The sequence below is a fragment of the Phyllostomus discolor genome, chromosome 8 (assembly GCF_004126475.2).
Source record: "Phyllostomus discolor isolate MPI-MPIP mPhyDis1 chromosome 8, mPhyDis1.pri.v3, whole genome shotgun sequence".
NCBI classification, from domain to species: domain Eukaryota; kingdom Metazoa; phylum Chordata; class Mammalia; order Chiroptera; family Phyllostomidae; genus Phyllostomus; species Phyllostomus discolor.
In genome coordinates, this window is record NC_040910.2 from 97,038,838 (window position 1) to 97,066,440 (window position 27,603).

The following is a 27,603-nucleotide window of genomic DNA, read 5'->3' on the forward strand; positions in this document are numbered from 1 at the left end:
TGCTCTTCTTAAGGCCCTCAGAAGGACACTGAATTCTTGTGGCCTGGACGTCTCTGGCCACGTCCAGATGGAGGATGGCTTTGAGCTGGGCTGTGTGTATGGCTGTGTAGACCACGCTTCCGGAGGGAAGTGTGAGCAGGGAATCTGTGCGGGACACACCTTCCCCCAGACATTTTCCACACTGAGTCTGACTGTTCCAACCCCGGCTGTTTTTGGGATCTTGGTTTGGAGACTTTCCCTCCCTCCCATTACTGGGGCCTGGAGAGAGCAGACCTGTATTCAAGTTCAGGCTCGGGCTCCATGGTGAGACTTCCATGAGACTTTCAGCAAATCATGTCACTTCTCTGAGCCTCAATTTCCCCATCTACACAGCGGGAACCCGGATAACCTTCCCAGCCCTGTGAACCTCAGAGAGTTGTGAAGTTCAAGGCAGGCAGTGGTTGCAAAGTTGAGGAATTTTATTTACTATAATGAATTTGATTCTGATTTTTGCTTTAGCCCTATCTTGGTGCCACTGGATTTTGATGGGCACCTGCCTGTCTTTGCAATAGTTGAGAGGCAGTGGGAGGAGCCCATGTGTCCCTGGGGGCCCGGAAGGGGCAGAGGGAAGGGGAGACTGGCAGCTATTTGCTGGACAGATGTGCCCCCACAGGGCTCTGGAGGGTCCCAGGAGTGTCCTCTGCTGACCTGCTCTGGTTACCAAGGTAGAAGTCTGCTGGTAATGATGAAGGTGCTGACTGTGGTTGGCTGGCTCCGGGTCGGAATTTTTCACCCCCTTTGCAAAGGATCATACTTCCCTACTCTTTGTCATGTGACTCTACACTGTTCTGCCACTGTGGGACAGGATCACTCCCTCACCCCATTGGTGTTCACTTGACCATCTGACTTGTTTTGGCCCAGGACATGCTAAAAGGGTATTCAGAGGCCTTAAATGTGCTTGTGCGATTTGTCATCTTTTGCCTTGAGAAGAACATGCCCCTGGAGCTGCTGGTCTAAGAAGAAAGCATGGACACACAGATCAGATGCAGCCCCAAGCCTGGAGTCAAGCACAGCTGACCTGCAGCTTCGGCCAGCATACAGGCCTGCGAGGGGCACAAATACGCACTTGTTGGAGGCCGCTGAGTTCTGGGGAGGCTCAGAATGCAGCATTGTCAGATCCACTGACAATGGCAATGCGCAGCACACAGGCAGTCCTCACTTTATGGTTCCAAGGCAGCTGGGATTTGCAAGGGAGGACCTGGTTCTGAAGTCCACAAGTTTCAGTTAACATAGGACCATGCAAAGTGAGGATGGCCTGTAATAACTTATAATAATACATTGCCCTTTTCAAAAGCGCCAGAGCCCCGACCTGTACAGAATGCCAGATGCCTGTGATGACGTAAGCAGAACACAGGATGCTGTAGAACTGAATGAGGAAGACCTTGGCCTCTGAAGGCAGGTAGTCTGAGTTCTAAATTCTGACTTTGCGGCATTTAAGCTTTGTGACCTAGGACAAGGTCCTTAGCCTCTCTGAGCCTCAGATGCTTCACCTTCGAAACGAGAATAACATTTTTTGTGGGAGGGACGTGAAACATGGTGTGAATATTTTTAGCACAGTGCCTGCCATCTGGTGAAGGCTCAATAAACACACGAATCGTTAGTAGCTATTATTCTGAATGTGGAATTATGCTTGTCGGCTTCCATAAAGCAATGACTCCATTAGGGCCAACACAGCGAAGGATGTAAGCGGCCGTGGGGTGATGTCGGGCCCATTTGCTGAGAGCCTCCTCTGAGGGGAAGGTACTCTTGTCCCTGCATGGGGCTGAGGGGTGGGCACCGGCTCAGCTCCGTCACCTGGGTGAAAGGATGACACCCCTCAGCTTCCTCGAATTCTAGTCCCCCATCCACGGCCCCACCTCTCCCTTGTCACCTGCTGCAGGGTGATCCCAGTGGCCACTGATGGGTCCTCAGGAAACAGGGCTCTTTTTGCTTAAAGGAGGGGATGAGGGTCAAGGGATGGAGAAGGAGCCATGTCTTCCAGATGAGGGCCTGTGGATTTGGGGCCTGTAGGGTCAGGATTATGGGCCCTAGCTATGGAGTGGACACTCTTCTTTTTCTCCCCAGCAGGGAGAAAGGCATGGCCTTCATGCTATAAAAACTCCCTGCGCTGGAGGTTGGAGGCTCCTTCCCCTTTAGCCTGGGCCAAGTTGATGATGACAGTGAAGATGTTGATGATGATCAGTCATATTTCAGAGTGATGTGGTTTCCTGTGAAGCGCATTATTTGATTTTGGTCCTTACAGCTCTGTGAGGAAAGCAGGACAGGATTTTCAGCCCTGTGATTGCCGAGGCAGCAAGCAAACATCTCAGTCCACAAGCTCAGGTGTGCAAATACTCCGCTTAAATGTCTACTTCGTGCTCCCATTGTGTTGGGGTCAATTCCATTTCCTTGTGAACCCCTGCACTACCATGCAGAGTTTCTCTCAAATTTTGTCTAAGTTCCAAGGGGCAGACTGGTCTTTGCCGGTCTCCACTGAGATGTCCCTTTTACTCTGGCCCTTGGCTAGTGCAGTCCCCATTGGGTCGCCATTCCTTATTCTCCATCGTAAGAGGTCAGGCTCTTTCTCAGCTAACTTCTAGGACTTTGTCAGCCACACAGGGAACAGGCATTTGCCCCCTTGCCACTCTGGCGATTCTGAACTCAATGTGGCTACATTGGTCCTTTACTGAATATGCCACACAGCCACTCAACTATGGGTTGGCCAGCACTTCCTCCAGGGCTCCATGGAGGGAAGAGGACACAGGTCTCCTCTATTCTCAGATCCTACAAATCTAAAGAGAAAAGCCTGTTATTTCTGTATCCTACCCCTACCACAACAAAGGGTTCATTCATCATTAGTTTCTTCTCCAATTGTATTCATGAAGGCAGCATTAGATGCGAATCCCCCAAATGGACGATAGTTCAAATACTGTAGGAATTTATTTCTCAGTCACATGAAATCCAAAATGGGTGTTCCTTATCAGTAGGTGGCTCTTTAGGCACCTACCATCCGTAGCTCCCTCATCCTCAACAAGTGGCTGCCGAAATTACTGGGTGTGTCAGTATCAGGCCAGGGGACAAAGCAAGAGCATAGGAGCATCAAGCTTGGAAGGTGTTCCTGGGCCAGGTCTGGGAGTGGCATGCGTCACTGCTGATCACATTCTGTTTGCTGGAGCTTAGCTGCATGGCTGTGCTTACCTGCAGAGGCGTCTGGCAAATGGAGTCTACCCGTGTGTCTGGGACTAAGGGGCAGTGGCCTTGGTAAATAACTATGTCTCTGCCATGTTGTTACTTCTTTATATGGGATAGGGGGTCCTTCAGTGAATCTTGGATCAAGAAACCCAATCCTGATTCATGATGAAATAGCTGTATCTATTTTTGAAACCCCAAAGCTTTTTCTTTTCTTCTGCTGTAGCTTTTCTCCCCTGAAGACGTGGATGCTGCAAAGCCCAGTTTTAATGGGCTAAGGGACCTAGAAACAGGAACTGCCAGAGGAAAACACATCAATAAATATTTCGCAATCTTAGAGCAAAGTGACTTGTTGACAACTGCACAGCCAGTAAGTGATGGAGCTGGTTCGGGTCCAGAATCCAACCTCTTCATCAGGGATCTCCAAACCATGACATCTGGCAAGCCAAGAGTCCAAGAGAAACCCAGTCCATCCATGTTCTGGGGTGTGGTGTCTGGACCAAAGACATTTAGGCACACTTAGGGATGAAACAGGTGAGCTCAGGACCCAGAGAACTTCCAGGAGCCCTAGGTGGGGATCTGCCTCCCAGTGGACTTATGCTAATCTTATTGTTCCTCTTTTTCCTCTTTCACCTGCCCTTTTACCTCAGTTTTATCTTAGCCTACCTCCTCCTTTCTAAGTGACCCACCTCATTATCAACCCCTCCTGCTCCCCTGAGCCTCTTGCTGTGCTGCTGCTAAGAGATTCAAATCGATATCTAAGTTGGGTTGGGAGTCATTTCAGGCTTACAACCAACACTTCATTCAACTATCACTTACTGAGCACCTCCTCTGTCATGGGCACTGTTTTATGAGCTTTTCAGGGTGGTGGGCCATGGAGAACAATCTTTAGTTAGGAGAAACTCGAGTTTGAATTCTGGTGTGGCCGCTCAAGAATAGGATGGATGATGGGCCAAGTGATTTAACTTTGCTGGGCCGAATCCCCCTCATTGCTGGAGTGGGGGGAATAAAACCAATGCCTCAGGGTGTTGAGAATTACATGTAGAAGGGCCTTGCTGGGTCCTCACTCTCCTACAGCTAATGTACAGACCTGTCTTCATCTGTCCCCGTCTTCTCCTGCAAGTCTCTTTCCTCCATCGATGCTCTGGCCCCCAGCCCCCAGGACTTTTCTGAGCCCTCTCTCTGTCTTTATTTCCTTTCTTGATTGTATTGCCCTTTTCCCCGCCCTCCTGGATTATTCCAATCAGCACTTAATTTTTTCAGCTTTTTAAGGGAAGGAGGAACCTCCCTTGACCCTTCCCCCTAATTCTGCTCCAGCTGCTCTATTGCTCATAATTTCCCACTCACCCCAGGTTTACACTGCTAAAAATAATTGCCCTCACCTGCTGCACGTGTACCCACTCAATCCAATGTGGTGTCCATGCCACTACTCCATGAGGCTGCTCTTGCCCAGGTCACCAATGACCATCACGATGTCGTCCACAATGGCTCCGTCTCTGTCTACATCTTACTTAACCCTCAAGTAGCTATAGACCCTGCAGATCACTCCTTCCTTTTTAAAACATTAGTGTCTCCTGATTTTTCTCCCATCGTGTGCTCTTCCTTCTCAACCTCTTTTGCCAGCTCTCGTTTCTTTACTTGTCTTCTAAATGTTGGGGACTCTAGGTCCTGAGCCCTCTTCTCTTCTCTGTCTACAATCTCTCCCTAAGTGACATGATTCTTTCCCATGACCTGATATAACATCTCCACGTTCTTACTCCTAATTCTATTTACTCCGACATTCTATTTCTTTGGAATTCCAGATTTCCGTAGGAAACTGCTGCCTGACATCTCAAAAGAGGACTCTTTGCTCGATATGTAGCCCTTCTTTAGTCTTTCTCCATCTCAATTAAATGCTATCTCCATCCTCTTTCTCCCTCACCTCTCTCATCCATTCCATCACCAAGTCCTGCTGATGATATTTGCCAGTGTATTTCTAATGTCTCCACACCAGCCAGCCACCTCTTTATTGATAACTGCTTCCAGCAGAGTGATCTTTTGGAAATGTAAATTAAATGACATAACAATATACTGGCTCCCCAAACAGTTCCTTGGCTTCCCACCGCCTTAGAGCTGGGCTCTGCCCGCTGTTCTGACATTAGCTCAGGGCCCTTTCTCTCATGCTGCCGCACCAGCTCTCTTCTTCCACTTCCCGATGGCATGGCGTTCCTGGCCTTGGCATGCTATTCTCAGCTCATCACCTCATGCCTGCACATCCTTTCTGTCTCAGCTTAAATGTCACTACCCCTAATTTAATTCCAATGCCTCCTCTTAGTTCTTTTATTCTCTCCATTCACACTGTTCATTTTCTTCATAGCATTCGTCACAGTTGGTGATTATATGATTATTTTTATCAGTACTTAGCACTCACTTTTTGTCTCCCCAGAAGACTGTAAACTCTGAGTCATGGCCCAGGGCTCCTTGGTTTATGGCTGCAGCTCCAATCACGGCACACAGTTGAAACTCAATAAATACCAGTAGTTATTGTTGAATAACAGCTAATAGTTAATGAGCTTTTCCTTTCTGTCTGGCAGTCTTCTAAGTACTTTGCTGTATTATTTTATTTAATCCTCACTATAGCCCTATGAGGTAGGTTGTGTTTGCCACTTTATTGACTAAGAAATGGAGGCACAGAGAATTTAAGTAATTTGTCCAAAGCCACCCAGCTAGGAATTAGTGTAACTTGGGTGTGAGCTCCAAGCCCTAAGGTCTCTATTGCTTTGCTTTGCTACCACTGAAGAATGAATGAACACAGTAGGCACTTGGGACATGGAGCTACCTGCGGGGTGGTTTCTACTTACTTCTCTTGGACTGAAGATGAGAGGAACTTGGGACCTGTGGTTCTCCACCCTCCATGGCTCCTGTGCTGTACCTCCCACCCAGCCTTCTCCATTTGGTAGGTCAAAGCATGGTGGAGCTTCAGGTGGGTTGGGGGTTGGGAGAGGCTCAGGGCTTCTAGACACCAGGGGAGAAGATGGATGAGGTTGTTGTTGAGAAGGTTGCCTTGGAGAGGAGCATGCTAATACAGAAGGAGCAGGGGGTGCTTGCCGGGGCATGCTCTGCATGATGTGGTGCAGTACTTGCTGATCGGGGACCCTTGGAAAATGAACCGTAGTGGAGGATAAGCAGGTTTTAAAAATGGTGAGGAATGAAAAAATATTTTCATTTCTTGAATCCTGAAGCAGGGAAAGCAGCTCAGAAGTTGCTCAGGAGTTGCGCTGGGTAGGTGTGGAGAAGCCAAGGGCTGATCCTGCTCTGTCCCACCTTTAGGCCTTTCTTTGCTCAGGCTGTTCCCTTTGTTTCAAGTTCCCCAAACCCACACCCTCTGCAGTCCCAAATCACAGGTCATGTCCTCTGCATCCTTCCCTTACCCCAGCCAACCACAGCCTCTTTGGGGACAGGGGTTGGGATTTATTCCTCCTGTATCTCCAGGTTCTCACATCATATTTGGAACTTAGTAGGTAACTGTTGAGTCCATTCAACTCTTCCAGGTTGAGTTAGCTACTTTCTCCTTCGTGTTACCTTCCTCAATGGCACAGTACCTGGCCCACTGCGCATAAATATTTCTTTATTTTTCTGCCTCCATAGTTAGAATGCTGACTCCTCGAAAGCAAGGAGCCGTGTAAAGAGCATTTTTGTATCTCTGATGTTTGGCACTTTTTTAAAAAATATATTTTATTGATTATGCTATTACAGTTGTCCCACTACCCTACTTCATTCCCCTCTACCCTGCACACCCTCTCCCACCCACATTCCCCCCTTTAGTTCATGTCCATGTGTCATAAGTTCTTTAGCTTCTACATTTCCCATACTATTCTTGCCCTCCCCCTGTCTATTTTCTACCTACCGTCTATGCTACTTATTCTCTGCACCTTTTCCCCCTCTCCCCTCCTCCCACTCTCCTGTTGCTAACTCTCCATGTGATCTCAATTTCTGGGGTTCTGTTCCTGTTCTAGTTGTTTGCTTATTTTGTTTTTGTTTTTATTTTTGTTTTAGGTGTGGTTGCTAATAATTGTGAGTGTGCTGTCATTTTACTGTATATGTTTTTTATCTTCTTTTTCTTATCTTCTTTTTTTTAGAGAAGCCCCTTTAACATTTTATAAAATAAGGGCTTGGTGATGATGAACTCCTTTAACTTGACCTTATCTGAGAAGCACTTTATCTGCCCTTCCATTCTAAATGAAAGCTTTATTGGATAGAGCAATCTTGGATGTAAGTCCTTACCTTTCATGACTTGGAATACTTCTTTCCAGCCCCTTCTTGCCTGCAAGGTCTCTTTTGAGAAATCAGCTGACAGTCTGATGGGAGCTCCTTTGTAGGTGACTATCTCCTTATCTCTTGCTACTTCTAGGATTCTCTCCTTCATTTTTTACCTTGGGTAATGTAATTATGATGTGCCTTGGTGTGTTCCTCCTTGGGTCCAACTTCTTTGGGACTCTCTGAGCTTCCTGGACTTCCTAGAAGTCTATTTCTTTTGCCAGATTGGGGAAGTTCTCCTTTATTATTTGTTCAAATAACTTTTTCACTTGTTGCTCTTCCTCTTCTTTTCTGGTACCCCTATAATTCGGATGTTGGAATGTTTAAAGATGTCCTGGAGGTTCCTAAGCCTCTCCTCATTTTTTTGAATTCTTATTTCTTCATTCTTTTCTGATTATATGTTGTTTTCTTCCTTCTGGTCCACTCCATCGATGTGAGACCCAGCTCTCTTTCCATCACTGTTGGTTCCCTGTGCATTTTTCTTCATTTCACTTATCGTAGCCTTCATTATTTCATCTAATTTGTGACCAAAATCAACCAATTCTGTGGGCATCCTGATCACCAGTGTTTTGAACTGTATATCTGATAGGTTGGCTATCTCTCAGTTGCTTAAAAGTATTGGTTCTGGGGCTTTCATTTGTTCTTCTACTTGAGTCATCTTTTTTTTTTTTGTCTTGTCGCACCTATTATGTATGAGGGGTGGAGCCTTAGGTGTTCACCAGGGTGGGACAACCCAGTTTCTGGGTTGTGATGCTATATGTGGGGGTGGGGTGCAAGAGGGAACAATGGCACTTGCTCTGCTCTTCATTGGACTTCAGTCCCTTCCCCCACTTCCCCCGAGCAAACTGGGCCTTTCTGGTGCTAATTCCCATGTGGGTGGGCTTGTGTACCCTGTGGGTCTTTCCAATAACCTCTCCTGTGAGGCTGGGAGTCTCTCCCTGTACCTCAACCACGCAGGTGTTTTCAATCAGTGCCCTGAGGCTCTATTTCTGAGTGCTGGGACCCTGGGACTGCTGGTCAGCCAGCTGCCTTGTGCTCAGTGCCTTGCTTCACAATCATCACCTCACTGGGTGTGCTGGTTGCCACCCCTCGGCCGGAGTCTGCCAGTCACCGCTTGCATGCTCAGGTTCTGCCCGCTGCAGTCTTGTGCGCCCAGGATGCCTCACGCCAGTCCCAACACTCTTTGTTCCGAGACCCTTCTCTGCCTGGCTGCCTGACTCCACACCTCTTACCGGTCTGGATGAACATGTCTATTTTAACTCTTTGGTTGTCCGACTTCCATACAGTTCAATTTTCTGTCAGTTTTGGTTGTTATTCTGTTTCTAACTTGTCATTGTCCCTATCTTGGTTGTGCGAGGAGGCACAATGTGTCTACCTACACCTCCATCTTGGCCGGAAGTCTTGATGTTTGGCACTTTTGATAAATGAATGAATATATACATGAACGAACAAATCATTTTCCTTCTCCACTCTCCAAGAAACCCCGCTTCCCATGGGCCCTTCCCAAGCAGGTCTGACTTTGAGGCAGTGGCCCCTAGAAGCAGGGAGGTAAAAAGCAAGTGGAAAGCAGCTGGCCCAGCATAGCTCCCTGCTGGCCGTTTTCTCTGAGAACACTCAACACATATCCCGGCTGATGTCTGAGGGCCAGGTACAGCTTCAAAGGGTCAGGCACGTGCAGATGCTGCTTGAATATCTAAAATTGCTTTGAGTGTCTATTAGATGTCACTGGACCTATATTTATTCATTTTTTGATACCTACAAATAGGTATCCTTGTTTTCATGCATGTGAAGATCCAGAGGCTCAGAGAAGTGAAATGTCTTACCTGTCTCATCTTGTCTCATCCCATCTTATCTTGTCTTGTCTTATAGGGGGACAGAACCAGTTTTTTTCTTCCATCAGGGAAGACTTATCAATAAATCAGGTATGTTCTCTTCCTCCTGATTGCCAGGCCTCTTTCAACCAAATCCTTTTTTGAAAGCAGTCTTCTTCTTCTTTTTTTGTGATTCCAGGCTCCTTAGGACCACCCGAAAGAAATCCAAAGACAGAGGGGAGGTTTGCTAAATCTTATAGCTGACCGCCAGGTGGTGCTGACGGCCCAACATATACCCTTGCAGTACTGGGCTTTTTAGGAGTACTACAGTTCTCAAGGAAAAAGCCTACACTGTTAGAATAAGTGCCACCACTCCTTGGGCTCTGCCATTTGTCTGAACTGTGTTTCCGTTAGTCACCTCAGTTGAGCCCCTGAAACTGCCTAAGGAAGTTGCCATTGCATTCATTGGAGCTTTGGAGGATTTGAGCAATTGGAAACAAGTTCCTGGAGTTACACATTGAAGAGCCTGGATTTGAAACCAGGTCTGTGTGATTCCATGTATTCAGATTCTTGTAGTACAAAGGGATTGTGTCCTAACCTTCGAGTCACACAGCCACTGTCCAACTTCCATTTTACCTAGCTCAGCTGCAGATGGGTTGTCTTGGAATTGCCTGTGCAATGTCAGGCCCCTGGGGGCTAACTTTTAAAGAACCAGGGCCCACCAAAGTTTCAGGGGAGGGGGGTGGGAATCAGGCATCTCTTTACCACCTTAGGTCACTGTGCCATTTCTTTTTGTCAGAAAAGATGTTATTTGTGGCCATTTCCACATCTTGGAGTTCTCTGGATAGAAACAGCAAGTTCACCTTAGAGTTTATGGGATAATTAATGTGACCCTTTGGAAAATACCATTTGCATCCTCTTGTTATTGAACTTCCAAGTCAAGTTTTCTTTAGTCTCCTCCTTTTTTCCATGCTCTATGTGACTGTTGTAATTGCATAAACAGAGGTAAATTCAATAAATGATGGAGCTGTGTAGACAAGGGGAGAGATGGTAGATGCATCTATCAGAATATGCCATTTATCAGAATAAGAATATTATACCTCATAACAAAATGATTGCTCAGCCTTCGTCATTTTGTGAGACACAGATGAGACTCTAGCCTGGAATCAGCCACATTGGCCATGATGCATACTTTTGTGAATGGTCTTGGGTGGCCTAGGGATGGTGAGGTCATCATTTCTAATCCTCAAAATAGCCTGTGGGGATGATATTATTATCTTCATGTTACAGTTGAGGAGGGAAAACACAGCTTCATGGGCTGTGAAGCGAAGTACCTAGATTTAAATGGACCTCTTCCACTGACCTACAGGGCCAGGTCAGCCTGACACATCCGAGTACTGTCAGGTGCTGCACTGCTTCCTGGTCCTGCAGCCACCAGCCTTGGCCCCGCCAGAACCAGCTGGGTACTTGGAAGGGGAGGTCAGGTGGAGTAGATAGGCCTGGCCAAGATTAGCCTTGAGGATGCCTTGAGGATGCCTTTGGGATCTGGGACATCAACTGCCCGTTTCTCACCCTTCATGTTTCCCCTGGAGCTCCGATAGCTAAGGCCAAGGCCAACAAGAGTTAAAGCTTAAAGGATACACGTTTCTAGTCAATATAAATGAGAGCTTTCAAGTAAGTCAGAATTAACTGAGGAGGCCCGTGTCCCACGTGGAAGCAGCATGTTCCCATAGTTGGAGGCGAGCAACGAGAGGCTGGACCCACGGCTGACTTATCCTTTGACATGGTGGGTGGGCACAGGGCCTATACTGCTTTTAGTGGCCCATGAACATAATTTAATTTTTTTAAAGTCAGAAAAAAAGATAGCTTTTAGGTTGAATACAGTGTTTTACTCTATAATGTTCATAGATTTGTCTCTATACCCATGCAGTGGGCAAATATGACTTCTGTATTTTTCTTTTTCCTTTTTTTTTAAAGATTTTATTTATTTATTTTTAGAGAGGGAAGAGAGAGAGAAAGAGAGAGAGAGAGAAACATCAATGTGCGGTTGCTGAGGGCCATGGTCTTCAACCAGGCATGTGCCCTGACTGGGAATTGAACCTGGGATGCTTTGGTTTGCAGCCTGAGCTCAATCCACTGAGCTACACCAGCCAGGGCCTGTATTTTTCAATTGCAGTTAATCTTCAGTTGTATTCTGTATTAGTTTCAATTGTACAGCATAGTGGTTAGATAAGCATATACTTTCTAACGTGTTCCTCCTGATATAACCAGGCACCATATGTAGTTATTACAATATTACTGACTACATTCCCTATGCTATACTTTCCGTCCCCATGACTATTCTGTAACTACCAGTTTGTACTTCTTCATCCCTCCATCTTTTTCACCCATTCCCCGCCCACCTGCAACCGTCTACCTGTTCTCTGTACCTATGAGTCTGTTTCTATTTTGTTTGTTTGTTTATTTTGTTCTTTAGATTCCACATACAAGTGAGATCATATAGTAGCAAATATGGCTTTAAATATTTGTTTGATAAAGGAGGAGGTTCATGAAAGTACAAGTGTCTGCAGCCCATGAAAGTCGTCACGTGGCCCTGGCCAGACCAAGACATCATGGGGACAGGTGAGGGAGGAGACCAGAGGGCTGAAAGGGGGCTGTCACCATCCCAGCACCTTCATTCATGCTCCGACACTTGCCTTGGTGTCTCATCACCCTGGAATGAGTGTCCTTCGGAGGACAAAGTCCCCTTGCAAGGACACCTGTTCTGGATCGCTTGGAGCTGACACTTTAGAATGGGATCCCCTGGCAGCTTGTCACTGATGGCAACTGAACAGTGCCCACCATTTGTGGGCATTTGTTGAAGCTTAAACCATGGGAATAAGGCATAAAAACCCTTTGTGAAAGAAGAAAAGGGACCCAGCATTTCCTGAGAATCTGCTTTCTTCTGGACACAAAGTCCTTTCATTTACAACAGGGACTTTTAACATCTTCGGGGCATGTCTTTAATCTCTACTTTTTACAGCGAGGAAAGTGAGGCTCAGAGAGGTTAAGAAACGTGCCCAAGTTTCCTAGTTAATAAGAAGTAAACACAGGGCTATCGGAAGCTAGTTCTGTCTGATTCCCAAGCTGGCTATCTTTCCATGGCATGGTGCTGCCTCCAAGTTCCTGGACAGTATGTTGCAGAAGAAAAAAGCAAAACAAAACACAGTAGGTGGTGGGGAGGGTGGGGCTAGAGTGGGGATGAAGCTTCTCATCCTGGATTTTCAGATTCCAGGGCCCAAGTGTGGTTGGATTGAAAGGAAACCAACTGGGAGGTCAGCACGCCCAAAGCCTTCATTCATGCTGCAAGGCCAGAAGACCGTGGCCCGGGAGGCTGGCACGGGGCTCTCCCGCTGCTTCTGCCGCTGGCCGCCCTGTGGCGCTGGGTTGCGGCCTTCCGCTGGGTGAAGCGGAGGAGGCGGACGTGACCACTGACACCCTCGGACAGAATCCGTCTGTTCCCTAGCTCTTCTCCAGCTTGTCTCCCCAGCTAGCTTAGAATTCCCCGCCAAAGCAGGGAATACATCTATTATTTTATGTCCTCTGCAGCCTGGTTCTAATGTTCGCCTCACTGGGTACCCTTTATATTCCTACTTACAGTATATGACCCTTTACATTACCTTACTTTGGAATAACGTGACTCCTGTCCCAAACAATAACATTCTTGAAATCCGGGGCTTGGCTAATTTGTCCCTTCCTTCACAAATCTTGATCAAGTGCTTGTGGGGTGGCAGGCTTGTCTGGATGTTAGGGACACAGCAAAGAAAAACCAGGCAAAATCTCTACTTTATGAAAGTGACATTCTTCTAGAGAAGATGGGAAATAAATACAGTTGCCTCTCAGTATCCGCAGGGGATCGGCTCCAGGACCCCCGCAGTTACCGAAATCTGTGGATTCTCAAGTCCCTGATGTAAAACATGTAATATTTGCATATACCCTACCTGCGTCACCCCATAGACTCTAAGTCATCTCAGGATTATCCATCACACCTCATACAATGTACATGCTGTGTAAATAGTTATCAAAAAATGTTGTTTAGTGAACAATGACAAGCAAAACATCTGTACATGTTTAGTACAGATGCAACTGTGGTGGGCATAACTACATAGTACACATCAGCAATAACGAAACATTTTTTCCTGAGTATTTTTGACCCGTGGTTGGTGGAATCCGCGGGTGCGGAACCCTCGTATACAAAGTGCTGATGGTACGTATACGTATGAGAAAATTTCAGATAATGATAACAACTCTGGAGAAATTTTGGCAGGGCAATAGATTAGATAAACAGTTTTGATCCGTGGTATGGAAGTAATTCTACATGGCAACCCCTGATACATATAAACGCACACAACACAGAAAATGTTCTGAGAAATATGTTGAGAAACAATGCTTACCTTTACTACATGTGACGTGGCCTATTTTCTCTTTTGGTTTTAAAAATGCCGATTAGGAGCCACTGAAGACTGATCCTTTGATCTATTAATGGACTACAGCCTGCAGTCTGGGAAACTCTGGAACAGCAGGGGACTGACTGGTGGTGGGGCACAGGGCGCCGTTTTAGAAAGGGCAGCCAGAGAGGGAGCCTCTGGGGAGTGAAGCCTGAGCTCAGAGAGCTGAGGAGGAGAGAGCTATGTGAAGGTCCAGGGGGAGAGACCTCCTGGCAGAGGGAACAGCAAGTGCAGAGACCTCGAGGTAGGGTTGAGGTCGGGTTAGATGTGCTTGTACTCTGTGTGTGCGTGTGTGTGTGTGTGTGTGTGTTTCCTGGTCCATGTACGCTGATGCAGATGAAAACAACTGTGTCAGAGCCTACATAGAAAATTTTCTCCTGTGAACTGTGTATGTTGGTTTCCTGTTGCTTCTGCAACAAATCACCACAAACTTAGTAGCTTAAAACAACACAGATTTATTCTCTTACAGTTCTGGAGGTCAGAAGTCCAAAATGGGTTGGCAGGGCTGTGCTGCTTCTGGAAGCTCGAGGGGGAAGCCATTTCCTGGCCTTTTCCAGCTTCTTGTGGCGCCTGCATTCCTTGCCTCCCGGCCCCAGGTCACTGCAACCTCTGCTCCCGTCATCCAGCGCCTTCTCTCACTCTGACCCTCCTCCCTCTTGTGATGAGCGCCCTTGTGATCATGTGGGGTTCACCAGGATGGTCCAGGACAACTGTTTATGAACTTGAATCACATCTACAAAGTCCCTTTTGCCATGTAAGGTAACATAGTCTCAGGTCCTGGGGTTAGGATGTGGACCTCTTTGGGGGCGGGGAACCCTGTTCGGCCTGCCACGCCGCGTAGGATCATCTCGTGTGGGCGGCTGGGGAACTCTCCGCCGTTGGCGAAGCTGCTGCACAGGCTTTGTCCAGCATGCCGTGAGCACCGGCAGCCTGATGTGTTTGCCGAGTGGTCAAGTGAATGAAAAGAGTCTCCTTCCGCCTTTCCTCCTGCCACCCTACCCCTCCTTTTCTGCGCTTCCGGAACTAGATCTGCTCAGTGGGGCCACCTGGGCCAGGGACGAACGAGCTAGTGCTCGCTGGTTTGCACAGGTCTAGAAAACCCATCCTTCTCTGTCCCGTTCGTGTGAGACTTCTTGCACCTTGACCCCTCCTGGGAGGGACTCTGGAGGTCACAGACTCAGCTGTCTCCACTAGCAGAGAGGAAGAGCATCCAACCCCCTTCCCTTCGGTGGCTTCCCTGGGTGCTTTTAAATTATAATTCACTTTTATAGGATTGTTTGGCCCTCGAAATATTTTATCCCTTTTTCTTATTTTCTCCTCACCCCACTGGTAAAGGGCAGCCATCAATCTTCCCATTTTAAAGATGAGGAACCTGAGCCCCTGAAAGTCATGGATGAAAACTGGGCGTATAACACCAGCGTCCTGACTTCTCCTCACCCCCAGCCTCCTTCCATTAGGTGCAGATGGTTGAGCTCCTCCTTTATTTGGAAGGGTGCAAAGTCTTTGTAACCACGAGGGCTTCTAGAAGGGCTGGCTCGAGGGAGGACTGAGCCAACACATTCTGCATCATGCCCAGGAGCAGACGTGAAAAGCTTCACAGAGACAACATTTGACAGAGACAAAGTTTAATTCAACCTATGGGGGACATTCTAAGAATCAGTATCTCCACATGAGTGGTATCAGCTCCCTGGGCAGAAGCAGGGCAGTGATCCTGGTCACTGGAAGCTTCTTAGCAGGAGCCGGACTTGGACATTGTTCACCTTATTTACATAGTCTTTGAGTTAAAGCTTCAGCCACAGGCCGTCGGGCGCCCTAAGAGAGCAGACCCCTGCTCTGAGCTCCCGGTATTTTTCTCATCCGTCTTGTGCCCGTCTCACCATAGGGCTTCGGGGAAAGGAGGGGTACAGAAATGGGTCTTACGAGGGCGGGGGGGTGGCTGATGTAAAAGGAAACCTCCAAGAGGGGCCCTCCCTTATAGGAGATAACAATCAAATTACATCCATTTTAAATGGCATTCTCAGGGTCTTAGTGATTTTCATATGAAAACTCAGCCTTGGCATCTGTTTCTCCTTTTAGGACAGAAACCAAGAGACTATTTACATATTCTTAGGGCCCTATCACCAATAAAATCATTTCAGAACCTCAGTCCTCTCTGACTGCCCCCTCCCCCACCAACTCTTTCCACATTTGGGATTAAATTTCTTGGCAGACGGTGGTTGCTGCTCTCTTTGGTGATTTATTTATTCAGTTGGATTATTTTTCATCCCTAGCCTGGGCATTTCAGGCCTCGGCGTCCACCTTCTGATCATCAGGAATTGACCCTGCTTGGGGACCCTCCCCAAAGTGGGCCGTGGGGCCACGCCGGGCACACATTCCTGCAGGCGCCGAGCGGCGAGAGGCGGCCTGTCTCCCTGTCATCCCTAGGCACCCCTGCTCGTCCCACCCCCCTTTCCCACTGTGACAGAGCTTCCTCTGGGAGATGAAGGAGCACAGCTGGGTGACGTCACTAGGAATGCACGGGGCCTCTGCAGGGGCCCTGAGGGAGCAGAAGCAACATGTCACTTTGGGCAAATGGATGGTCCAGTTCGTCATTTGCCCCAGGGACAGCTTGGTCCTACAGGGACTTCGGACTGTGGCTGAAGCGTCTGGGAGAAGTGCCTTTGTTGGAACGCACCTCCCAGCCCCTTCCTCCTCGCTGCCCACACGCTCACTCCTCTGCCTCAGGGACTTCTGCTCCCAAGATGCAGCCCTACAGGCCTGAGCACACGGTGCTGTGAGCCAGCTGCAGCGCCCCACTGACCCTGCTCCGAACCAGCTCTGTGACCTCGGGCACATCACACAACCTCTCTGAGTCTCCTGTGAGACATCTGAAAAACAGGGCGAGCAGTGGGACCTGCCTCGTGGGATGTGGGCATAAATGGATTAGAGCCCGTGGAGCCCGGGCACCTGTCCTGGCACATCACAGGGAGGTGACAGCTGTTGGTCGTTGGTAGCAATTTGTAGTCTTCATCAGAGGTAGGGGCCTACGAATGAGACGGACAATCAATTTAATTCAATGGATCACTGAGTCTTGACTTTGTGTCTTGCCTATGTGCTAGTGGAGGGGGTCAAGGGAAGAGGTAGGGGTAACCTTGGACCTCACAAAGCCTCATGGAGAAATCAGATGATTTAGCTACCAGATGAAGCTGTTGAGGGGTGGAGAAGAGAATACATGGGAAGCTCGGGCCATAGAGAGAGTATGTCATATATTGGAGTTGTTATTATTTCCATTAATATGGTCGTATACTAGTAATAACAACAACAATAATAACAGTAGTAGTAGTAATAATAATACAATACTTATATAAAAATAAGACCCGCACTTGAGGAGCTCAGCACTAAGTGGGTAAGCTGGGCTGGTACACAGAGAAACAGAAGAAAGCACCGCATGGTGGTCTCCAGCACAGTGGGGTCCGGAGTCACTCAGCCCTGAGTTCAGTGTCTTCTTCTCACTGAGCGGTCGTGTGATCTTGTGCAAGTTACTTCGCATCGACATGCCTGTGTTTTCCCACGTGTAGAATGTGGATGTTGACAACGCCTCCCTTGAAGGTTAGGGGGTGGATGAAATAAATACATGAGGATATGGAAAGCCACAGTAATCTATAGTGCCCATCCCATGGTTGGTAGGGTTGAAGTACTGGCTTTAACTATCAGCAGGAGGTGGTGAACACTGGGTCTGTGAGGCGTGAGGGAGGTCTTCTGAGGAGAGGTCATGTGGATGATGGGCTTTGCAGGTTGAAAAGGAAATTTCCAGGTCTGAGCGGGAGGCACCCCAGGAGGGAGTAGCCACTCCAGGTCCAGGGAAGAGCCCGAGCCTGAAAGTTAAAGAGGTGGTTTGTTGAGAACAGGAAGATGTGAGCCAATGACTAGCGTGTAAGAGAGAGTGAAGAAAGATGGGGCAAGATGAGGAGGGTGGGTCAGGTGATGCAGGAGCTGGAGGGCCGAGGAAAGGGGACAGGGCGGGATCCATCTCCTTGGAGATGGCGGCGGGTCTGTGTTTCGGAGGGAGCAGCTGGGCTACACTGTGAAGGGTGGATTGTGGCTGGGGCTCTCCATCCTGGCTGCCCATTTGTGTCCTGGGCTGCTTTAAAAAATACCAATGTCAAGGTTCTGTTCCTGACCAAGTCAACGTGATGGGATGGGACCTGAGCAAGATCCAGTTTTTCAGCCCAAGTCGGGGGATCCCAGCATCCGAGGGAGGGCTGCTGTGTCTTAATACAATGTCTTAGTCCAATTCAGAGTTGCCACGACCTGAACCAGAGTAGCAGCGTGGTGCCGGAGACAGAGACAAAGATACGGAGGTGGTGGCGGTGGCTGGGAAGCCACCTGCCTTTCCTCTGAGAGCCACGGCCTTGGCTCTGGGGCTTGGGATCCCAGTCTCACGCAGACAACAAGAGGTCTTCTGTCGAGACCCAGCAGTCGTGGGCATGTGCATTTTTGACAAGCAATCGGGAACGTGAGCTAAGCCAGGAAGGATTCCCGCATTCTCCCCAATTGGCAAGCTTGTAACTCCATCCTCCTCCTCTGCAGATAGTGCTAATTCACCAGACTCTCTCCCTGGGGCAGGCTCTGGTGTCCCGGGTTAGTTGTCCTGGTGGGGTGGGCTGGGGCTGGGTAGGGTGCTGGCTCAGGGGTGGGCTTGCTAGCCTTTGAAATCAGAGCTGATTGTTTTTAATAATGTCAAGTTTTAAAATTTATTTCTCATGTTGGTGCTTTGGAAAACATTTCTCCAGCAGGCCAGGGGGTCTGCTTTTGGGCCCCCCAGCCGGACGGCCTAGCCCCAGAACACTGGCCTAATCCCCTTTCACTTTCAAGGCGCACAGACACCCGCCATTCACATGATGTCATGGCTGGAGGCGCCCTTCCCTAATGACTCTTGTTATGGCTAAGCCGGGACTGGGCTTTTCCAGGTGGCTACGCCATGGGTCTGCTTGTCACTGCTCTCCCACCCTCTCTGGGTGTATTGTCTTCAGGTCCTTCCTTTGAGTCTTCCCAGGGACAGTTCTGGGAGTACAGGTGTGTGTGTGTGTGTGTGTGTGTGTGTGTGTGTGTGCTTGATGGCTAGGCAAAGGGAACTCCAAGTGGAGGAATCTACTGAGGGCGGGTCCCATGTGGCATAAGCATAGGACTGGAAATCAGGGAAGGAGAAGTCTTTTTTCTGGGGGTTAGTCGCTCTTTCATTCGGGTCTATCGTTTCTTGTCTTTGGGCCTCAGTTTTCCCCATCTGTAAACTATGAGGTCACCTGGTCTCCAAGATTCTGGTCTGTTCCACCATCTTGTAGCTTCTTGAGGATGAATTTTTAGCACATGACTGGATCTAGCCCGTAAGGGCTGAGCCCTTTGTAGGATGCTTCTAGAGGTTTGGTGTAGGCGGGAAACTGCCTTCTTAGGAAAACACTCAAGGAACACCCACAAAGAATGAGGGTGGGAAGGGGAACAAGCATTTGTGGATATCTAGTATGTACCATACCTGACCCACTGCTTCTTGCACTGTCCCTGTGAGGCAAGTGTTAGAAAACTCTTGGTATAGACGGGGTCATTAAGGCTTGGAGCTAAGGAACTTTCTCAAGTGAAAGAAATGGAACATGAGCCGATTCTACCCAACTCTGAATAGTAATAGCAGCAGTAGCTGTGGGTGCTGAGCGTTTACTATGTTTCAGGCTCTGTCCTAATTACCTTGTTTACCCTGCGTTACAACTGAATGAGGCTGGTACCATTGGGATATTGATTTATAGAGAAGGAAGCCAAAGGACCAAGAGGCCCCTTGCTCGAAATAGAGCTGGTCAGGGGTAGGACTGCGATTCACGTGCCAGTCTTTCTAACTCTAGGGCCTGTGGGCGAAGGATAATTGCCCTCTGAGACTGCAGGAGGAAACTAATTGGAAAGTGTCAGAGTGTCCCCACATGTCAACAATGGGGCCTGCCTTTTAGGAAAAGCCGTGTCTCTCAGCTCCTGCTCCTGGGGCAGGTAAACAGGTGGCTGATGTATTCTGTATCCTGCCCCCATGAAATCACTTCAACCCTGAGGGCTCAGACCAGAGGGTGGGACTCAACATCACCCAATATATAAAACCCCATAGGAGGTGGCTTCCAGGATGAATTGGTTTAATCAGATTTCCTCCTTGGGGAATTTGACCTTGGAAATCACAAGCAAATGAGGCAGCGGACAGAGGAGCTGAAGCTGAAAGTTTGTGATACACAGAGAAGGTGGCGAAGCTCACCGGGCCTTGTGGAAGCAGCAGCTAACCGCTGGAGGGGAGACGCAGAACCAAGGGAGAGCGCTGGTTGGCTGAGAGCACGTGCAAGAAAAGCCGAGCCTGGGGCAACCCCATGCCCGGGAGAGAGACACGGTCAGTGGCCGTCCAAAGGGACACAAGGCCTCCGTTCCCACAAGTGCCCACTTCTGGTTCTGATGAGGCCTGACTCTTGCACCCCAAATAAGAGCTCTCCTTCCCCACTGGTGTCTTTATAGTGGCCACTCCCCTGCCCTGATCCCTTGCTTTTCTAATATTGAAGAGATTTTTCTGATCCCGCAGTCAAAGAAGCTTGACTGAAACACAGCTCAGCCTGGCTGTGTGCGGAGCCTGGGCAGAACACACTGGAGTCCTCGCTTCACTGTTCACACTTGTTGGGTTTTTTGTGCCTGCTCTGCTCTGCAATAGTGAGGTGGGTCACAGCTCCCTCCCACAAGACAAAAACAAAACTCTCGTGTATATGGCATGTGCCTGACACATAATAGGTACTCAATAAATAATATCTATCCTCAATATCTTATACATAATTTTATACATTCTCATTTTATCTTCATCACTCCCCAAGAGGCAAGGTGGCTATTAGCCCCTTTCTACAGATGAGGCTCATGGACTTTAAGTGACTTGCCCAAGGTTCCATGGCCCGAAGGAAAGATGAGCAATTAGCTCTGAGCATTGCTTGTAGCTAATGCAAAAATGAAGACGTGGCCTGTCACATGTTCCCATCACGCCCTGGGCTCCAGGCGAGCTGCTACTGGAAGTCTCTTGGACCATCGCGTGGTGGCGGTGGTCGTGGGCACTCTTCCTGCGGGTACCCGGAGGGAGGAGGCTGTGGTGTGAATGCCGGTCTCCTCCTTCCCCCATTTCTTCCTGAGGGCAAATGAAAGCACAAAATAATCAAAAGTATGGGCCACCTTGTGTTTTCTGTGTGACACAAAATCGCTCTATCAAGTTCCACGAGGGGATAAAAGGTGACTTATTTTTGGGATGTACACCTCCAACTTAAGAGAAAAACGTTCACGGTGACAAAACCACTTACTTTGACAATGAAGTGAGCGCTGTCTGCATTTGTGAGAAGCAGCATTCACCGATGCTGCCCTTCCACCGTTCAGCCCACATTCAGTTTCAAGCCAATGAAATTCAGATCAGGGGGCCCTGTGGACCTCGGGGTGGGTTGCTCATCGTGGCCTTGCATATTTTGGGTAGAATTCACTGAGTGACTTGGTGCTGAGTCCCCAGGAGCCCCCACCCAGCCCAGCTGTTCGGAACGTGAGGAGTAAGCGTATTTACAGACAGTTGATGGCCTCATTCTCTCTTCAGCCAAACGAGCAGATACCGACTTTTACGTGCACCCCCTGTCCCGGTGCCCACGGCATCGCTGGGAGAGCGCTGGAGCCAACTGTGGACTGCTGCCCGGGGTCCCGGCTCCAGCCCGGGCGGCTTCCCCTGCTCCTTCAACCAGCACTGAGTGTCCAAGCCTTGGCTCTGAGCTCCACTCCCTGTGTCTGCTCTGGCCCTTTGCCTCCAGCTGGCAGCCCGTTCCTCCCCTTCTGGCTTGCTGACTGGCACCTGGCCCCCAGCACTGCCTTGATCTTACCGTCACTTGTGGCTCTTGATAAGAGACAAGCTCCTGCTCGATACAGGCCCAGCTGGGGCGTCACCAGCACCCGGACTCAGGACGTGAGCCTCAGAACCAGGGGGCGTCTGGTTCTAGTGTTAACTTACCATTTGTTAGACTCTGTGTAACCTTAGCTTTCCCATACCACCTTTTGAGCCTCAGTTTCCTTGCCTGTGAAATGAGGGTGACGAGATGTACCACATGGAAGTGTGGAGAGGGTTAATGCTGGTTTCTTGTTATTGAAATGGGAGATTTGAGTACATCCGCATATAGGGTGTAGGAATAATCTAAAACACCATGTCTCTATAGCGCTGTGCATTCTCGATAATACTAGAATGTGCAGCCTTGTAATAATCGTTTTGAGTGTCATAACACTCTCCATTACAGATGAGGAAACTGAGGCACCAAGGGAGAATTGAGGACACCTAATGTCACAGCCAGCTAGTGGGGAAACCTGGATTTGAACCCAGGTCTTCTGACTCCCTTTCCGGAAAGCAGCGCAGGCGGCCACTTTGATCTCCCCAAGCTGCTGTCCAACAATGTGCCAAGGGAAAGGGAAGACAAGGAGAGGCACTGCCCCCCTGCAGCCCCTCCTCCCAGTGCGGCTGGCGGCTGGGCAGGAGGAATTCGAGCGGCTGGCTTGTGCTCATGCTTGAGGAATGTCTTGAGAAGTCGTGCCTAAGCCCTCTGTATCTGACTCATCATCTCCCCGTCTCCAGGAGTGTCAGAGAAGAGCTCCCTTAATCCCTCCTGTCCTCGGTCCCAGGCTTTCATTTGTCAAACTAAAAATATTCCCTCCGGGAACCTCCTTTTGCCAGAGGCTGAGGAGATGTAAGGGGAATGGCGGTTCAGTGTCACTTCCTGACAGCGCCTCCGTATTGTTCCCCTGCCAGGGAAACGGAGATGGGGCAGCGGGAGCAAGGGGCCTCTGTCATTCTTGGGCCAGGGCCAGCCTGCTCACCTTTCTTCTGCAACCTGGCTTCCTTTTCCCCGCTCTCGAGGCTCCAGACAATAGCCCTTCAGCCTGACACCCAGCCTTGGCCCAGTCCCTCGGGGCTGTGTCGTGATTCATGCCAGGTGAGGGCTGTGACATGCCAACTTCATTTCCTCTGCAGCCTGAAGGGAGGGTGGGCTGGCACATACCTGTCTGCGAGGTTCATTTACCGATAGAGGGATGTAGAGCTTGAAGGTAAAGGGAGAAATAAAGTCCTGCCTCCTCAGGTTAAGCAGATGGATGGGAACTCACAGTGTGGGACAATGGCTCTATTGGGATGCCACCAAGGTTTGTCTCCTGTTTCCCTTCCTCCTTTCTTTTTTTCGTTTTGTCACTCCTGGCAGCCTCTTGGTCCTTGGGGCTGATCCTGAGTGTCCATGACCTTGACTTGGCTCCAAACGTTGGCTCACAGCCATTGAGTCACCTCCCTGGGCCACCAGGGTGCCCACCTGCTCAGTGAGAATAGAGCATAATGAAACCAGGGGAGCAGGGACTTGGGACCCAGCCTTGGGTTTAAGCTCTGGCACCACTCAGCAGCTAGCTTGAGGAAGGTACCCCATCTCTGAGCCTCAGTTTCCCCATCTATACTAGTGAAGAGTCATATCCACTATCCTGGTCTTGGTGAAGAATAATAAAATGGTGTCGAGAAAGTGAGCCTTACAATGCCTGCCACACAGTAAGGACTCACCATCATCACCATTCCTTCAAGACCTAGCAACCAAGGCCACACTACACTCTTGGAATTGGAAAACTGAGTTCTAATCTCCGCTCTCTGCCACACACTAGCTGTTTAGCCTCAAGCAAGTCCCCTAACATCTTTGAGTCACATGTGCTCACTTGTAAAGTGGGGAGTTTGGCTTGATTTCCTCTGGAATTCTCAGATCTAAAATTCTGGGGTCTTGAAAATTCCTGGGAGTCAATGTCTGTGGAAAATTTCATTGTTTAAAGAATAGAAGAATAAGGTAACTATTTGCTATGGACTAAATTGTGCCCCCACCACCAACCAATTCCTATGTTAAAGCCCTAACCCCCAATGTGACGGTATCTGGAGATTCTGGAGATAAGGTCTTTAGGAAGTGATTAAGGGTAAATAAGGTCATAAGGGTGGGGCCCTAATATGATAGAACTGTGGCCTTATAAGAAGAGGAGGAGAGAAATCTCTCTCTTCCTCCTTTCCCTCTTTTCTTTTTTTCCTTTTCTTTTTTTCTTCCTCCTTCTCTTCTTTCTCTTCTTCTTCTCCCCCCTCCCCTTCCTCATCCTCATTCTTTTTTTTCTCGCTCTCTCTTCCCCACCCCTCCCTTTCCTGTGAGGACACAAGAAGGTAGCCATCTGCAAGCCAGGAAGAGCGCTCTCACTAGAAACCAAAACCTAGGTTTCGAACTTTTCAGTCTCTGGAGCTGTGAGAAAATGAGTCTCTGTTGTTTAAGCCACACAGTGGCTTTGTTATGCGGCCTGAGCTGACTGAGACTTTGCTGAAGGAGAAGCATCTGAGGCAGAGAATGGGGTCCACAGCAAGCCCTTGATCAAGTTTATTGAACTAAAGAGGATTGATGGACTTTCTTCAGGAAGAGAGGGAAGCCACACTCACCCAACTGACTCTGCAGTCAGGTATCAACTGGGACACTGCCATTACAAGAAGCAGCTTTGCTTTCTACCATGAACAGTGGTTAACCCAGGCCCTGGAGTCAGGTGAGCTGAATATGAACTTGGGTTCTGCTGCATGCCAGCTGTGTGACTATAGAAAAGTTCATTGATATCTCTGGTCTCATTTCCTTTCTTGTCAAATGAATCCTTGCTTCCTCTTCTCACCTGTGTAGGGTAAATGTGGTAATGTATACATGGTGCATAGCTCAGTGCTTTGCACACAGTAGGCACTTGTGACATGTTGGCTGCTGCTAGTAATAATGCCATGTTGTAAAAATTATTATTAAGTAATAATAATTGATTGATATTAATTAATATAAGCATCACATGAGCAAAATTATTGCCATTAATTAATTAATAATTTTGCTCATATGACTCTCTTCACCTGCTTGAGCTAAAAACGAGGCCATGCTTCTCTTGCTATTACAATTGGAACTGGCTGTAGGCCCTGTCTACCCTCCCACAATGAGCTGAAAGTCCCCAAATGCTTCTTTGTATGAGACCCAACCCCACTGGGGATTCTATTAGGTGAAGATGTGCCACCAGGAGGCTGGTGGCATCCTGGCAGCACTCAGCTCACCTCCTTCACGTGAGGTGCTGGAGCAACTTGTCCTCCTGTGACCGTCTCAGCTCTGGGCTAGGGTAACAGCCCTCCTCCCCACTCCCACTGGGGAGCTCCTTCTTGGGAGGCCCTTCACGGGCCATCCTTCCTGCTCAGATGGCCTCACCACGCAATCTCAGTTCTTCAGATGTTTGAATAACCTTGAATCAAAAAAAAAAAAACAGAAAAGAAAAAACATTACTCTTCACCTGGGTCTGCTGGAAACCTATGCAAGGTTGCCCATCCCTTCACCAGAAGCCACTGAGTTCCATGAACAAGGAGCATTAGGCGGTGCGGCCTTGTGCAAGCCTCGGAAAACCCTTTCCCGGTGACGATGAGGTGCCTCCTTGCTTTCTACATCATTCTGCCTTCAGAATACTCAGCTGGTCCTATTCCCAACAAGGAGGTGTACTCTAGTAACAATAACAGCCTTCAATTAACAGATCGTTAATTGAATCCAAGATGCTACAGATGGTAAAAAATAATCCTTGGTTAATACGTCATCAAGAAAGAAAAAAAGTCCTTCCGCTTACCTATGACATGCCATCCTCTGCAAAACACTTCATGATTTCAGTTGTTGAAAGTGTGAAATTATGTGCCGCTCAGAATCAATGAAATTATTAACCACATTAGCTAATATTTAAAAATTATTTACCATGTGTTGGGCATTTGTTTTAAATAATTAATTTATTCCTCAAAACAGCTCTGTGAAGTAGAGTCCATTATAACCTCCAAACTCCACTTTACGGATAAGGAAAGTGAGGCACATGTAGGTTATGTAACTTCATGTCACAGGGCTAGGGAGCAGCTAGATTTCAGCTCGGGCAATTGAATGCCCTTCTTATTAGACATGAAGCAGTAGCAACTTTAAAATAGGATCTCTCTCTCTCTCTCTCTCTCTCTCTCTTTCTCTCTCTCTCTCACACACACACACACACCCCTTAAAGTCCTATCTTGCTGGTTCCTCCAAGTGCAATTGTGATACCAGCTTATACTGAATAGTAAGAAATTGGGGTTTGAATGATGTGGTAAGTCCTCTTGAAAGGAGTTTTGGGCTAAAATCCATCCAGGGGATGAGATGGTCCCCCACCACACACACTCTCACCACCCAGTAGAGTACAGGCTGCCTGGAGACCACTTTATTTAAAAAAGTGTAGTTGAACTCCTCATTTCCTGGCTCTTTGCAGTGGTCTCTTCTGGGGCTGGGATCCATTCATTCTCCACAACACGGCTCAGTACTAATAACCGTCCTCTCAGACCCTTCTGGAATGTCCTCAGCTGCTAGTAACAGAAAACCCAATTAAAAACATCCTCAACAAATTGGGCATCTTTTTGTTCTCACCTGATGAGTGCCTAGAGGAAGGCGGTCCAGCTCTGGTGCTCAGTGACGGCTCAGCGGTGCCAGCCACTACTCAAGTTCTTTTAGTCCTGTGATCTTAGCTTGTTGACATGCTGCCTCATGGTTTTAAATGCGTGGCTGCGCCTCTAGGCACTTTGTCCATGTTCCAGTAAAAAGAAGGGAGGATGGCAGGAAGGCTTTGTCTGTTTACTGGGGAAAGTTCTTGCAGCTATTTAGCCAGAACTGGGTGACAGGGCCATATGCTTAGGTCAATTACTGGCCAAGGGCAGTGAGATGATCACGACTGGCTTAGATCTGCAGTAATGTATGCCCTGGCACTGGTGAAGGCGTTCCCCCTCCTCACGATCAAGGGATCCCTGGCCTCTTCCTGAACAACCACAAGGCTGGAAAGCATGGATGGTGGATGGGTAGGCAGCTGCTGGTATCTGCCACATATCTCCCTTTATAGAAAGGATTCCCCTTATGCTCCTCCTATAGCAATCTCTTCCCCAACCCATTTTCCACTCTTCTCTGTTTACTTAGGCTCAAGAATAGAGGGTGCAGGGCTTGCATTCCTATCAGCCATGCAGCCCACCGGGATGTAAGTATTGTGAGGGGAGGGACGGCCTCTGTGGTCCTCCTTCATTATCCCCAGAGCTTATCACATGCCTGATGCATTGTGGGTGCTCAGTGAACACGGGAGTGAATGGATGAATGAATACTGGCCAAGAGCCCACGTGACATGGGCTGTCACTCTCTCAAGAGCCAACATGGAAAGATCAGGCCTCCTCCCACCACTGGTCTGGGAAGGCGGTGTGTGTGTGTGTGTGTGTGTGTGTGTGTGTCAGTGTGTGAGTGAGTGCGTGCGTGCATGCACACTTGCAGCTCCTCCCTGCCTCAGATTGAATTACTTATAAACAGGCCTGCGCCAACCTGGCAGAGGCTGTGTTTCAGCACAACAGTTCTTATAATTTCCCCAATTCTTTTGATTTGGCAAAATCCAAAAATAAAACAAAGCTCCACCACCCCACCCCATCTTCCGCTCAGCATGTCTCTGGAGCCCGATGCCCTGCTTGAGCAATGGGTTCCGCATGTTTGGGATGTATCTCCAGAGCCTGCTAATCTGCCTTTTCTCCCTCTGATCACTCCTGCCCTGGATTGGCCTTCTGCCTGTCCTGTCCTTGGACATAGGTGTGCAGGGCTGGGATTCGGGGCTCTTAGGGTTCTGGCCCTGTTCTGCATGGGGTCTATCCCATTCTGTATTCTGGGTTTCTGTTTATTGAGACAGTTCTTTGGACAAAGAATTGAGACAGAGCA